The sequence below is a fragment of the Schistocerca gregaria genome, chromosome X (assembly GCF_023897955.1).
Source record: "Schistocerca gregaria isolate iqSchGreg1 chromosome X, iqSchGreg1.2, whole genome shotgun sequence".
Lineage (NCBI taxonomy): Eukaryota > Metazoa > Arthropoda > Insecta > Orthoptera > Acrididae > Schistocerca > Schistocerca gregaria.
The window spans coordinates 172,353,939-172,366,398 of NC_064931.1; positions in this window are offsets into that span (position 1 = coordinate 172,353,939).

Genomic DNA, 12,460 nt, shown 5'->3' on the forward strand with positions numbered 1-12,460 from the left:
ATAGGGTGGTTACAGTTAAACTTCCAAGACTTGAGACAGTATAGACAGAAAAACTATTCCGCCATATGAGCGGCAAACTTTAATGGGATGACGTTTAGACCTTTCACCATTCAGTACGTTGAAACACTTGCACACAGTCAACACTGCTCTGCACAAGGTGAGCGTGGCTTAGCAACATTGGGAGGAAGAGTGTTCTATCTATTCTATCTATCGCTTGCGCCTTGTCCCATGGTCACCGGATTTGGCATGTTAATTTTAAGGCGTGGCCAGATGCCCCTCCTGCCGCCACCCCATACCCCCCAGGATGGAAGTAGAGTACCCCAGCTGTCTGTGTCGAGTGTAAAACGTGAAATAGTGTGAATGAGTATCAAATGTCTGTGAGTCGTGTAACTGAGGCGGGACGTGGGGGCCAGCCCGGTATTCACCTAGTAGGATGTGGAAAACCGCCTAAAAACCATATCCAGGCTGGCCAGCTCACCGACCGTCGTCGTTAATCCGCCAGGCGGATTCGATCTGGGGCTGGCGCGCCTACCCGAGTCCAGGAAGCAGCGAGTTAGCGCTCTCGGATATCCTGGCGGGTATTGGGAGGAAGTGTTATTCCACCGAATCTCCACTGACATGGCATATAGACGATACCACTCACCTAGGGACGCCCTCGTGAAATTTCCCCAGAGAATAATGGAACCGCCGCCAGCTTGTCTCTGTGCCGCCGTACAGGTGCCAACGAGCTGTTCCCCTAGTAGACGGCGGATTTGGGCACTCCCATCGGCATGATGGAGAATGTATCGGAATTCGTCAGACCATGCAACGTTCTGCCACTGCACCAACGTCCAGTGCCGATGGTCACACGCCCATTTCAGTCGTAGTAGTGGATGTTGTGGTGTTAACATTGGCACATGCACGGGTCGTCGGTTGCGGAGGCCCATCGTTAGAGTGTTCGACGCACAGTGTGTTCAGACACACTTGTAATCTGCTCAGCATTAAAGCCAGATGTTAGTTCCACCACAGTTCGCCGCAGGTGCTGTTTCACCAGTGAGCCCAGTCTACGATGTCCGACGTGTGTGACGAGTGGTGGCCAATCCCACGACATCTGGAAGTGATTTCACCTCAGGTTCGCCACGTGTTGAAGGCACTCACCATAGCACTCCCCCAACACCCTACAAGTTGTGCAGTTTCCGAAATGCTTCTGCTGAGCCTCTGGGCTATCACAATCTTCCCTCGGTCAAACTCAGATAGATAGCGTGCCTACCAGATTCTACACACGGACAGCACGCTCACTGATACTCCATGCGCCGCGTATGTGTCTGACTAACAGGGATTCCTCGCCAGGCTACTCTGCTATCGCCTGGAGGGGTTTATATTGATAGTAGGTGGGTCGTGACAATGTTCTTGCTGGTCATTGTATATATACGAGGGGCGTTTAACAAGTTTTAATATTTTTTTGTGGTATTCAAAAATTTAAAAACCTCTCTCATACCGGCCTGATTTAGCTTCACTGATTAGGATAGTAAAAACATGAGTATTTTAAGGGAATTCACAAAGCAGGCTTATCACATTCACACACTTCAATACTGTTCTATCCTGATTAAATTTAGCTTAACTTAAATTCCATAAGGCAGTGAAGCACTTTCGAAGTCTCGGTGCGACGAAAATTGTCAGTCGATCTCCTGAAAACATTTGTAATAATTATTAACTTTCGGTGCTCACATGGGGAAGACCAGAGATCTGCTGGTAAGGCCGTGTTAGCCTATTTATTTGAAGTACCTGGATATCTTGAGCATACAAAGCGGCAGGTTTGTCCAGTGTAAATCAGGCGTTCGCCACTGATCCCGTGCAACACAGCGCAGTAAGCAGACACTGTCAATAATCAACTATTAAGTAATACGCAACCACACTTACTTTAGTTTAGTTCATGTATTAAATTCCTTCTCATACAGAATCTCATGAAGATGGCGACCAGCTCCACAATACATACATATACATCCTACTTCTTTCACGGCTAATCGGCAAAATCCTTCATTCTTTTCATAAGAGAAAACGTAGATAGCAGAGAAACTATTCCATGGAGTAAATGGACGCTCAAAGGAATAATAGTGCTTGAAACTACTTTGCATTGATAATCATTGTATATTAAAGTTTTGGAATCGTTAAGATAAGAAGAGATATTTCGAGATATATGCTGCGTTATATAATTTATAAAATTTCTGCAAATATCGGGGAGAGACCGCTGCAAGAGACATTACATCGCCCCTCGCAGCGAGCAAAGTTGATATGTATCCACTTTGCGGGCTAACTATTGGCTTAGCTAACTCGTTAGAATTTGTGGAACATACGTTCCCTTAAATTTTAAGAAGTTAGTAAGATTTTTTGATTACAAGAGAAAGATTTGGTATCTTCGTTACTTAGATACCTAGATGTTGCTTTCACGTGTACTGGGGCATACCCGCATCCCACGTACACAAGCAGGGAAGATGGACTTATATAGTTGTTAATCAGGTCTACCTATTCAGGAACTGGCCTTCACAGGGAAACCCCGGAAAACCTGGAGTCGTAGACCCCAACAAGGTATCACAGATGATAGGAAAGACAGAATAATTTAGAAATTTGAGAGATATTCTAGAATTCATAGGAAAGATAAAATCTACCTCATAAACAAAAAAATCTTTACACATGTAAATTTTTGCAGTCTTCTGAAAAATTTCCTTCATCGATGTCTTGCTGAACTGCGGTGTAACTGATCGAACAGGAACATGGGACACGGCACGGAGGACAGGAGACGTAACGGATTTGAGAGACCAGAAGGAACCCTTAGGAACAGGTACTCAGGACTGTGGCATGAAACAATCGAAATTCGTTTAAGGAATGGTCAACTGTTAAAGATTCTTGGAAGAGAAAGGTTAGTAGAATTTCTCCAGATTCATTTTGAACTCAAATATGGATCTGATCCATCCAATCTTCCATCTGAGGAATGGGAAAGTCCATTCGTCTTATACTTTCCACACCTAGGTGTCTTAATGGATACTGTAGTTGCACAATATCACAACTCCAGATCGGAAAACAATTTTGAAAACATGGATAATTTCATCCATCTTCTTGAGTAAGCCGAAAGGTTCTAATCCTGGTTTTAATTTTTGTGTGTATGTGTTTCGTTGGCTTTTCCAGGTGGAAGTAGATTTGAATCTTTCCTAATTTGCTTTCAAGTACGAATGTGGACAGCATGTCAGAATATTATAAACCTTTATTATTTGCGACAATTTCCAAAAAAAATAATATATTATTCATACATGATTACAATATAATTTTGCTGAAAGAGAACGTTTAATTAAGTCTTGCAGCATGACCTCTCCAGCTCAAATTAATCTTTGTTAGTAGTGAGTGACGATCAAAATTTTCTCTTTTATACTCCGATTGCCGCATTTTCTCATGAACATATAAGAATGCGGTATAACAATAAACAAATCCAATTGGAAAATGACACATTATTATAAATTCAATGAAGAACTTTCTTATTAAATCTAATTTTATAAACACGCACTAAGCTAGTTAATTAAATTCTCTTAAATAGAATTTAGCTCGCGCCGAAAAAAAAAAACAAGGAAAAAAACAGCGAGTCTTTATGTCTGTGGACAGTTGCAATCGATTCTAATTTCCTAACGCGGTTGATTTGTTCTCCTGTGAACTGTCACTTACCAAACACTAACTTCATACGCAAGCGCCGTATTCGATCATATAGTTTCAGTAAACGTATTATCACTGGAGATTAACACTCCCTGAATGTATATTATTTCACACTCACAAGCTTCTTTGGTGATCACCGTGAAGACAGATAATCCGTAAGTCTTCACAGCAGCAATAGCTACGGTTCCACTAACTTTTCTAAGTATTCCTATACTATCACGGAAGCGATCGCTTACTGTTCATTAAACTATCACAGATGCTTGGCATACTGTCCTTCGCACTTCATTTCTTCCTTTTTTTTCACCCAAATACTTCATATAGACTTTTCATTTAATTTGACACACTTCCCTTAAAAGTACCTCTTTAGGTCTGCATGGGGAAATAATCCTTTTATTCTTCCAGAATCCGGATATGCTAATGAATACGCACCAGGATTCGGTATATCAACTATTATATATGGACCTGTATAAATTAGATTCCATTTTCTGATGTCTTCTTCAACCTTGATGACTTGATGTGTCTTCTTAAAAGAATTTTCTGTCCGATATTGAAAGTCTGAATCCGTTTGATGATTCTATCATGGATTTCCTTTCGCTGTCTTGCTTTCTCCGTTATATAAATGAGAGCATTGCGATTTTTTTCTTCCCATGACATTTTGGTGTCCTCGAGTTTAGGCAAGTTATTCACCCAAAAGTTTCTTTCGTTATCTCTGAACATCAGTTCATTCGGGGTAAAGTTTGCAGAACTATGTCGTAAATTATTACAAATCTGCTCAAACTCGGTCAAATAGTTCATCCAGGTAGTTTGTTTATCACGACAGTACGTTCTCATGAATCTGTTTAGTTCTCGGAAAACACGTTCAATTAAATTCCCTTGTGGATGGAAGCAAGATGTAAATATCTGTTTTATTCCTAGTTGTGATACTAATTTTCTCCATAAGTATCCATTAAATATCTTCGTATTGTCAGAGATTATAGATTTTGGAATCCCTGCATGAGGAATGTAGTCATTTACAAACTTTACTGCAGCAGATCTTGCAGTTGCTGATTTTGTAAACACATCACAGAATCCAATAATGTATTTAACACCACCTCTGGCTCTAGGAAGTGGTCCACAAATATCACATGATATAAGTGATCTTGGTGCTTCAGGTATTATTGAGTGAAGCGCAATTTTATTTGCCTTGTGGTCCGCCTTAGCCTTTTGACAGAGAACACATTTCTATATGACTTTGTGCATTTTTCACCTTATATTTGGGATATAACAATAATATCTAATCTTATTACCACACTTTACAGCACCAACATGACCCCAGGTCAAATGTGCAAACCAAATTAATCGTTCTTCATATTCTTCGGGTATGTAGACACACCACTTTGGATTCTCAGCCTTCCCATATTTAAAAAATAAAATATTATTCACAAGCCAGTAGTATTCCAAATTGACCGTAGGATTTTGTTGATTGAATTGTCGTATTATAGCATTCCATCGCCGATCCTTATTCTGAAGCTGAGCCATTGTCTTACATAAATGAATATAATATAATTTGTAATTATTTTCTTGAAGAAGAAGCACTGGAAATTCTGCCTTATTATTTACATCCATTTCACGTGTTATTCCTTCTGGAGATCTTCACAACGCGTCAGGTATAATATTTTCTTTTCCGGCTACATGAATAATTTGAAACTGATATTCTTGCAGCGCCAGCGTCCACCTTGACAAGCGAGGATGCAGCAAGTTACAAGTTTGTAAAAAGGCTAGTGATTGGTGGTCACAGTAAAGGGTTATCCTTGAGCCATATACTTAATAATTAAACCTTTTCAAAGACCAAATAACTGCTAAAGCTTCCAGTTCCGTAGTGGTATATGCTCTTTCACAGGTGGATAAAACTCTGCTAGCAAATGCAATTGGACAAAAGGTTTCTACACCATCGATGTATCTAATTTAAAATAAACTAGATCCTAATCCCACATCTGATGAATCAGTGGCTAAACAGAATCCGACATTCATGTCAGGGTGGTATAATAACGGAGCATTTATCAGTTGATCCTTAATTTCACAAAAAGCATTTTCACAATCATTAGACCATTGCCATAGTACATCTTTCCTCAGGAGCCGGTTTAGTGCTTCAGAGTTCATTGCTTGAGTTTTAATAAATCGACGAAAAATTGAAGCCAAGCCTATAAAGCCTTTCAGTTGTCTTCTGTTTCTTGGAGTTGGAAAATTTTTATTGCACTAATCTTCGCTTCTGTTGGAAGAATGCCTTTTGCATCAATCATATGTCCTAAGAATTTAATTCTCTGTAGAGAAAATTGGGATTTTTTTAGATTTGCAGCTATACCAGTTTGTTTGAACATAGCAAAAATCCTCATATAAGTTGTACATGTTCCTCCCAAGTTTTAGAGGCAATTAATAGATCGTCCACAAAAATTGGTTCGAGAATCATAAAAGAAGGTTGCATACATGGAAGAATCCTGGAGATACTAAAATGTATCAGATAGATTATATAATGGTAAGACAGACATTCAGGAACCAGGTTTTAAATTGTAGGACATTTCCAGGGGCAGATGTGGACTCTGACCACTATCTATTGGTTATGAACTGTAGATTAAAACTGAAGAAAAGGTGGGAATTTGAGGAGGTGGAACATGGATAAACTGACAAAGCTAGAGGTTGTACAGAGTTTCAGGGGCAGCATAAGGGAACAATTGACAGGAATGGGGGAAAGAAATACAGTTGAAGAAGAGTGGGTAGCTCTGAGGGATGAAGTAATGAAGGCAGCAGAGGATCAAGTAGGTAAAAAGACGAGGGCTAGTAGAAATCCTTGGGTAACAGAAGAAATGTTGAATTTAATTGATGAAAGGAGAAAACATAAAAATGCAATAAATGAAGCAGGCAAAAAGGAATACAAACGTCTAAAAATGATGTCGACAGGAAGTGCAAAATGACTAAGCAGGCATGGCTAGAGGAAAAATGTCAGGATGTAGAGGCTTATCTCACTAGGGGTAAGATAGATACTGCCTACAGGAAAATTAAAGAGACCTTTCGAGAAAAGAGAGTACTTGTATGAATATCAAGAGCTCAGATGGAAACCCAGTTCTAAGCAAAGAGGGGAAAGCAGATAGGTGGAACGAGTATATAGAGGGTCTATACAAGGGCGATGTACTTGAGGACAATATTATGGAAATGGAAGAGGATGTAATGAAGATGAAATGGGAGATGCGATACTGCGTGAAGAGTTTGCCCGCATCTCGTGGTCGTGCGGTAGGGTTCTTGCTTCCCACGCCCGGGATCCCGGGTCCGACTCCCGGCGGGGTCAGGGATTTTCTCTGCCTCGTGATGGCTGGGTGTTGTGTGATGTCCTTAGGTTAGTTAGGTTTAAGTAGTTCTAAGTTCTAGGGGACTGATGACCATAGATGTTAAGTCCCATAGTGCTCAGAGCCGTTTGAACCATTTTGAAGAGTTTAATAGAGCACTGAAAGACCTGAGTCGAAACAAGGCCCCGGGAATAGACAACATTCCATTAGAACTACTGATGGCCTTGGGAGAGCCAGTCCTGACAAAACTCTACCATCTGGTGAGCAAGATGTACGAGACAGGCGAAATACCCTCAGACTTCAAGAACAATATAATAATTCAAATCCCAAAGAAAGCAGGTGTTGACAGATGTGAAAATTACCGAGCTATCAGTTTAATAAGTCACAGCTGTAAAATACTATCGCGAATTGTTTACAGACGAATGGAAAAACTGGTAGAAGTCGACCTGGGGGAAGATCAGTTTGGATTCCGTAGAAATGTTGGAACACGTGAGGCAATACTAACCTCACGACTTATCTCAGAAGAAAGATTAAGGAAAAGCAAACCTACGTTTCTAGCATTAGCAGACTTAGAGAAAGCTTTTGACAATGTTGACTGGAATATCCTCTTTCGAATTCTGAAGGTGACAGGGGTAAAATACAAAGAGCGAAAGGCTATTTACAATTTGTACAGAAACCAGATGGCAGTTATAAGAGTCGAGGGGCATGAAAGGGAAGCAGTGGTTGGGAAGGGAGTGAGACAGAGTTGTAGCCTCTCCCCGATGTTGTTCAATCTGTATATTGAGCAAACAGTAAAGGAAACAAAAGAAAAATTCGGAGTAGGTACGAAAATCCATGGAGAAGAAATAAAAACTTTGAGGTTCGCCGATGACATTGTAATTCTGTCAGAGACAGCAAAGGACTTGGAAGGGCAGTTGAAGGGAATGGACAGTGTCTTGAAAGGAGGGTACAAGATGAACATCAACAAAAGCAAAACGAGGATAATGGAATGTAATCGAATTAAGTCGGGTGATGCTGAGGGAATTAGATTAGGAAAAGAGACACTTAAAGTAGTAAAGGAGTTTTGCTATTTGGGGAGCAAAATAACTGATGATGGTCGAAGTAGAGAGGATATAAAATGTAGACTGGCAATGGGAAGGAAAGCGTTTCTGAAGAAGAGAAATTTGTTAACATCGAGTATAGATTTAAATGGCAGGAAGTCATTTCTGAAAGTATTTGTATGAAATGTAGCCATGTATGGAAGTGAAAGATGGACAATACATAGTTTGGGCAAGAAGAGAATAGAAGCTTTCGAAATGTGGTGCTACAGAAGAATGTTGAAGATTAGGTGGGTAGATCACGTAACTAATGAGGAGGTATTGAATAGGATTGGGGAGAAGGGAAGTTTGTGGCACAACTTGACTAGAAGAAGGGATCGGTTGGTAGGACATGTTTTGAGGCATCAAGGGATCACAAATTTAGCATTGGAGGGCAGCGTGGAGGGTAAAAATCGTAGAGGGAGACCAAGAGATGAATACAGTAAGCAGATACTGAACAATGTAGGTTGCAGTGGGTACTGGGAGATGAAGGAGCTTGCACAGGATAGATTAGCATGGAGAGCTGCATCAAACCAGTCTTAGGACTGAAGACCACAACAACAACAACCACAATAATTGCTATCCGACTACGTAATTCTGGTCCAAGGGCATAGTCCAACGCAGAAATTAAAACTCCAGAGCTGATATTGAGACCAAACGGAACGACCTTGAACTAATAGCTTCTCCCTCCATATATAAAAGCAGTATATTTTCTTGAGTCCTTGTCTAACTATACTTGCCAGAACGAACTTCTCAAATCAATAATCGATGTTCTCCGGATGTCTGCGCACAGGTACTATAATTTTGTTAATTTCCCTTGCATCTAATACCAATCGAACTTTTCCTCCTGGTTTTGGTGCAACAACCAACGGAGAACAATATGGGCTGTTCAATAAGATTCCAGTTTAACATTTTTTGTATCTCTTCCTGAACTGGTTGTTCTTTTCGCCAGGGAATGGGATAGTGTGTGTGGCAAAATGTCTTATGGGGCTTAATCTGTAATGTACAAACATGTCCTGTAATAATTCCGGGCTTTTCATCGAAAACTGACTCCTATTCTGCTAATATATTTGTCCCTTTCTATACTTGATCGGTTAAATAATGTAGCTTCATTGATAGATTTTGTTATGGGTTCATTTCCTTGCGTGGAACGCAAATCTTCTCGAGATATGTTTAAAGATCTGTCAGTGTTTTCTTACCATTGTTTAAGTTCTTCGCCTAGTTGTTTTCTGGCTTATCGCAAACCTTTTTACTTAAATTTTCTTCAGAACTCTCGGTCATAGATTGTATAGATGCTCTGACCGTATGTTCAATATTGTCTGAACAAATGCTTTGCCTTTCCAAACTTAAGTGCGAGAATTTTCCCGCAAGAATGTTTACCTTATGATCAACCTTGTCTTGTCTCTCCTTTATGTTATTTATGGATTTATCTAAATTTTGGATGTCCTTCGGAATCTTGTCTTGTGATGGTCTCAAATCCTGCATGTCTGCTGACATCTTGTTTACTTGTTGCTTTAATTCATCTTGAACTTCAACTAATACCGGAATTACCACCATAGAACATTGCATCTGTTCTTGTGCTTGAACTATCTGTGGGATTGACTCGACCTGCTCTTTAATAGTATCAAGCTCTAGGCGTAACTTCTTCGCATTTTCATTACACTGCTGAGTGACTTGCTCAATTTGAGCAGCTAATTTTAAATCTGTCTTCTCATTCTGAATTTTCAATTCTTCCGCAGTTTTATTTAATTTATCAAGTTTCTGAAAACTCTCTACTAATTTATTATTTAATTCCGCTTGATTAGCTTCTAATTGCACATTCAACTTTGTTTGATTAGCTAGTAATTGCTCCTGGACTTTCACTTGATTGGCTGCTAATTGTACATTCATTTCCCTTTTAGTCTCTATTTGCGTTTTAGTTAAGTCTGTTACATTTTTGGCTAACAGTGTTAACTGCTGCATGATTACAGTCAATAGGTTTATTTCGTCCTGCTCAGATTTCATCGAAACACTTAAGCTTTGTTGTGGTGCCTGATTAATGCTGCCAGTAGGCACTACTTCAGTTAAGCTAGCGTCTAATGTTTCACTAACGTCAGAAACAGCTGTTCGCTTTGCTGTTGCATTGCCATTTTATAAGCCGCCCTAGTAAGAAACATTAATACACAAAACAAGAAACATATAAAGTCACTCGCATATGAGTTCATAATGTCACTGACCTAAACTTTCTATAATACTCACTTATAATAAACACTTCCTATCTAAAGTTCAACCCAACAGTCAGTCAATCAATCTGATACAAACCAATAGACATTTAAATAGTTATTCAAAATTTCTAGCTACACAAATCAAATTGTATATTGTCTGGCCTGAACGACGTTCTCGTATGTTGTGGCGAAATTGTGACTTTTGGAACATGCCTCGTTTTCTGTTCTCTCGTGCACATGCAACATAAAATCCACACAATGTTCAAGTAATGCTCAAAAATGTGTCCTGTCACGGTCGCCAAATTTAATTTTTTTTTGTGGTATAAAAAACTTTAAAAACCTCTCTCACACCGGCCTGATTTAGCTTCACTGATCAGGACAGTAAAAACATGCGTATGTTAAGGGAATTCACAAAGCAGGCTTATCACATTCACACACTTCAATACTGTTCTATCCTGATTAAATTGAGCTTAACTTAAATTCCATAAGGCAGTGAAGCACTTTCTAAGTCTCGGTGAGACGAAGATTGTCAGTCGATCTCCTGAAAGCATTTGCAATAATTACTAACTTTCGGTGATCACATGGGGAAGACCGGAGATCTGCTGGTAAGAGCGTGTTAGCCTATTTATTTGAAATAACTGAATATCTTGCGCTTACAAAACGGCAGGTTCGTCCAGTGTAAATCAGACGTTCCCCACTGATCCCGTGCAACACAGCGTAGTAAGCAGACACTGTCAATAATAATCTATTAAATAATTCGCGAACACACTTACTTTAGTTTAGTTCGTGTATTAAATTCCTTCTCATACAGAATCTCATCAAGATGGCGACTAGCTCAACAATACATACATATACCTCCTCCTTCTTTCACGGCTAATCGGCAAGATCCTTCATTCTTTTCATAAGAGAAAACATAGATAGCAGAGAAGCTATTCCATGGAGTAAATGGACGCTCCAAGGAATAATAGTGCTTGAAACTACTTTGCATTGATAATCATTGTATATTAAAGTTTAGGAATCGGTAAGATAAGAAGAGATATTTCGAGATATGTGCTGAATTATGTAATTTATAAAATTTCTGAAAATAGCGGGGAGAGACCGCTGCAAGAGACATTACAAAGTAATGCACACATCTTTTTGTCGGCCAGTTTCGACTAAAGAAATGTAAAATTTGTTGTGGCATATCGTGGAATGTTCTTGCTTCCGTCCTCCATATTTCCATGAAGTTTCGACTGGTTGCAGCACTAGACGTAGCCTTCAAAGTGCTATTCGTAATCACTCGCGGGATCTCTAAGTAGACTTGGCAGTAAACAAAAGCACGGAGAGTCGTTGGGCGAGGCGTCTGTCCTAATCGCATCGAGGTCGCACAAACTTTCCCTATTTCGCGCGTGCCAGCCTGCCACACACAGCGGTAATTGCAGCTGTGTGGGAACGTGGGGTCACTCTCATTCGAGGTAACCGACAGATCACAGAAATCGCGCTGCACAGCTGGACATCTCGGTTTGTAGTGCTGACATACTTGTCCACCAGTTGGGGTACACAAAGGCGTGTGCCGCCTGGATTCTTCCCCCCTAACAAAAGATCATAAAGAGCAACGAGTTCGACCCAATGGACACTGCACTCAGCTGGAACCCGTACGTGGATTATAGAGAGGCTCCGACGTCGACCAGTATGGGGCACCATGTAAGCATACAGACCCTCTCGGTGAGGTGACGTAAGGCCGTCGCACTGAACGGAGATTATGTTGGAAAAGATAGTTTTGTAGGTAAGAGCCGCCGCTGTGGCATATGATATCTGGACGTGCCTGCAAAAGGCTGGAGGAGGATGTGCAAGATCACAACCTCGAGTCGGCTCATGACACTTCTCTCATTTAGGCAGACCTGCGTCTCCTCTTGCATGTGGCGCTTCACAGACACACCCAGACCGTGCTAAGCGTCTGATGAATAATTACGACTGTGTATTACTGTTTCTTTTTTTTAAAGAGGCTCTATCCCATCAGCCCGCCCCGAGCGGTTGTAGACACTTCAGTCTGGAACCGCGCTGCTGGTACGGTCGCAGTTTCGAATCCTGCCTCGGGCATGGTTGTGTGTGATGTCCTCAGGTTAATTAGGTTTAAGTAGTTATATGTCTAGGGGACTGATGACCTCAGAAGTTAAGTCCCATAGTGCTTAAAGGCATTTGAACA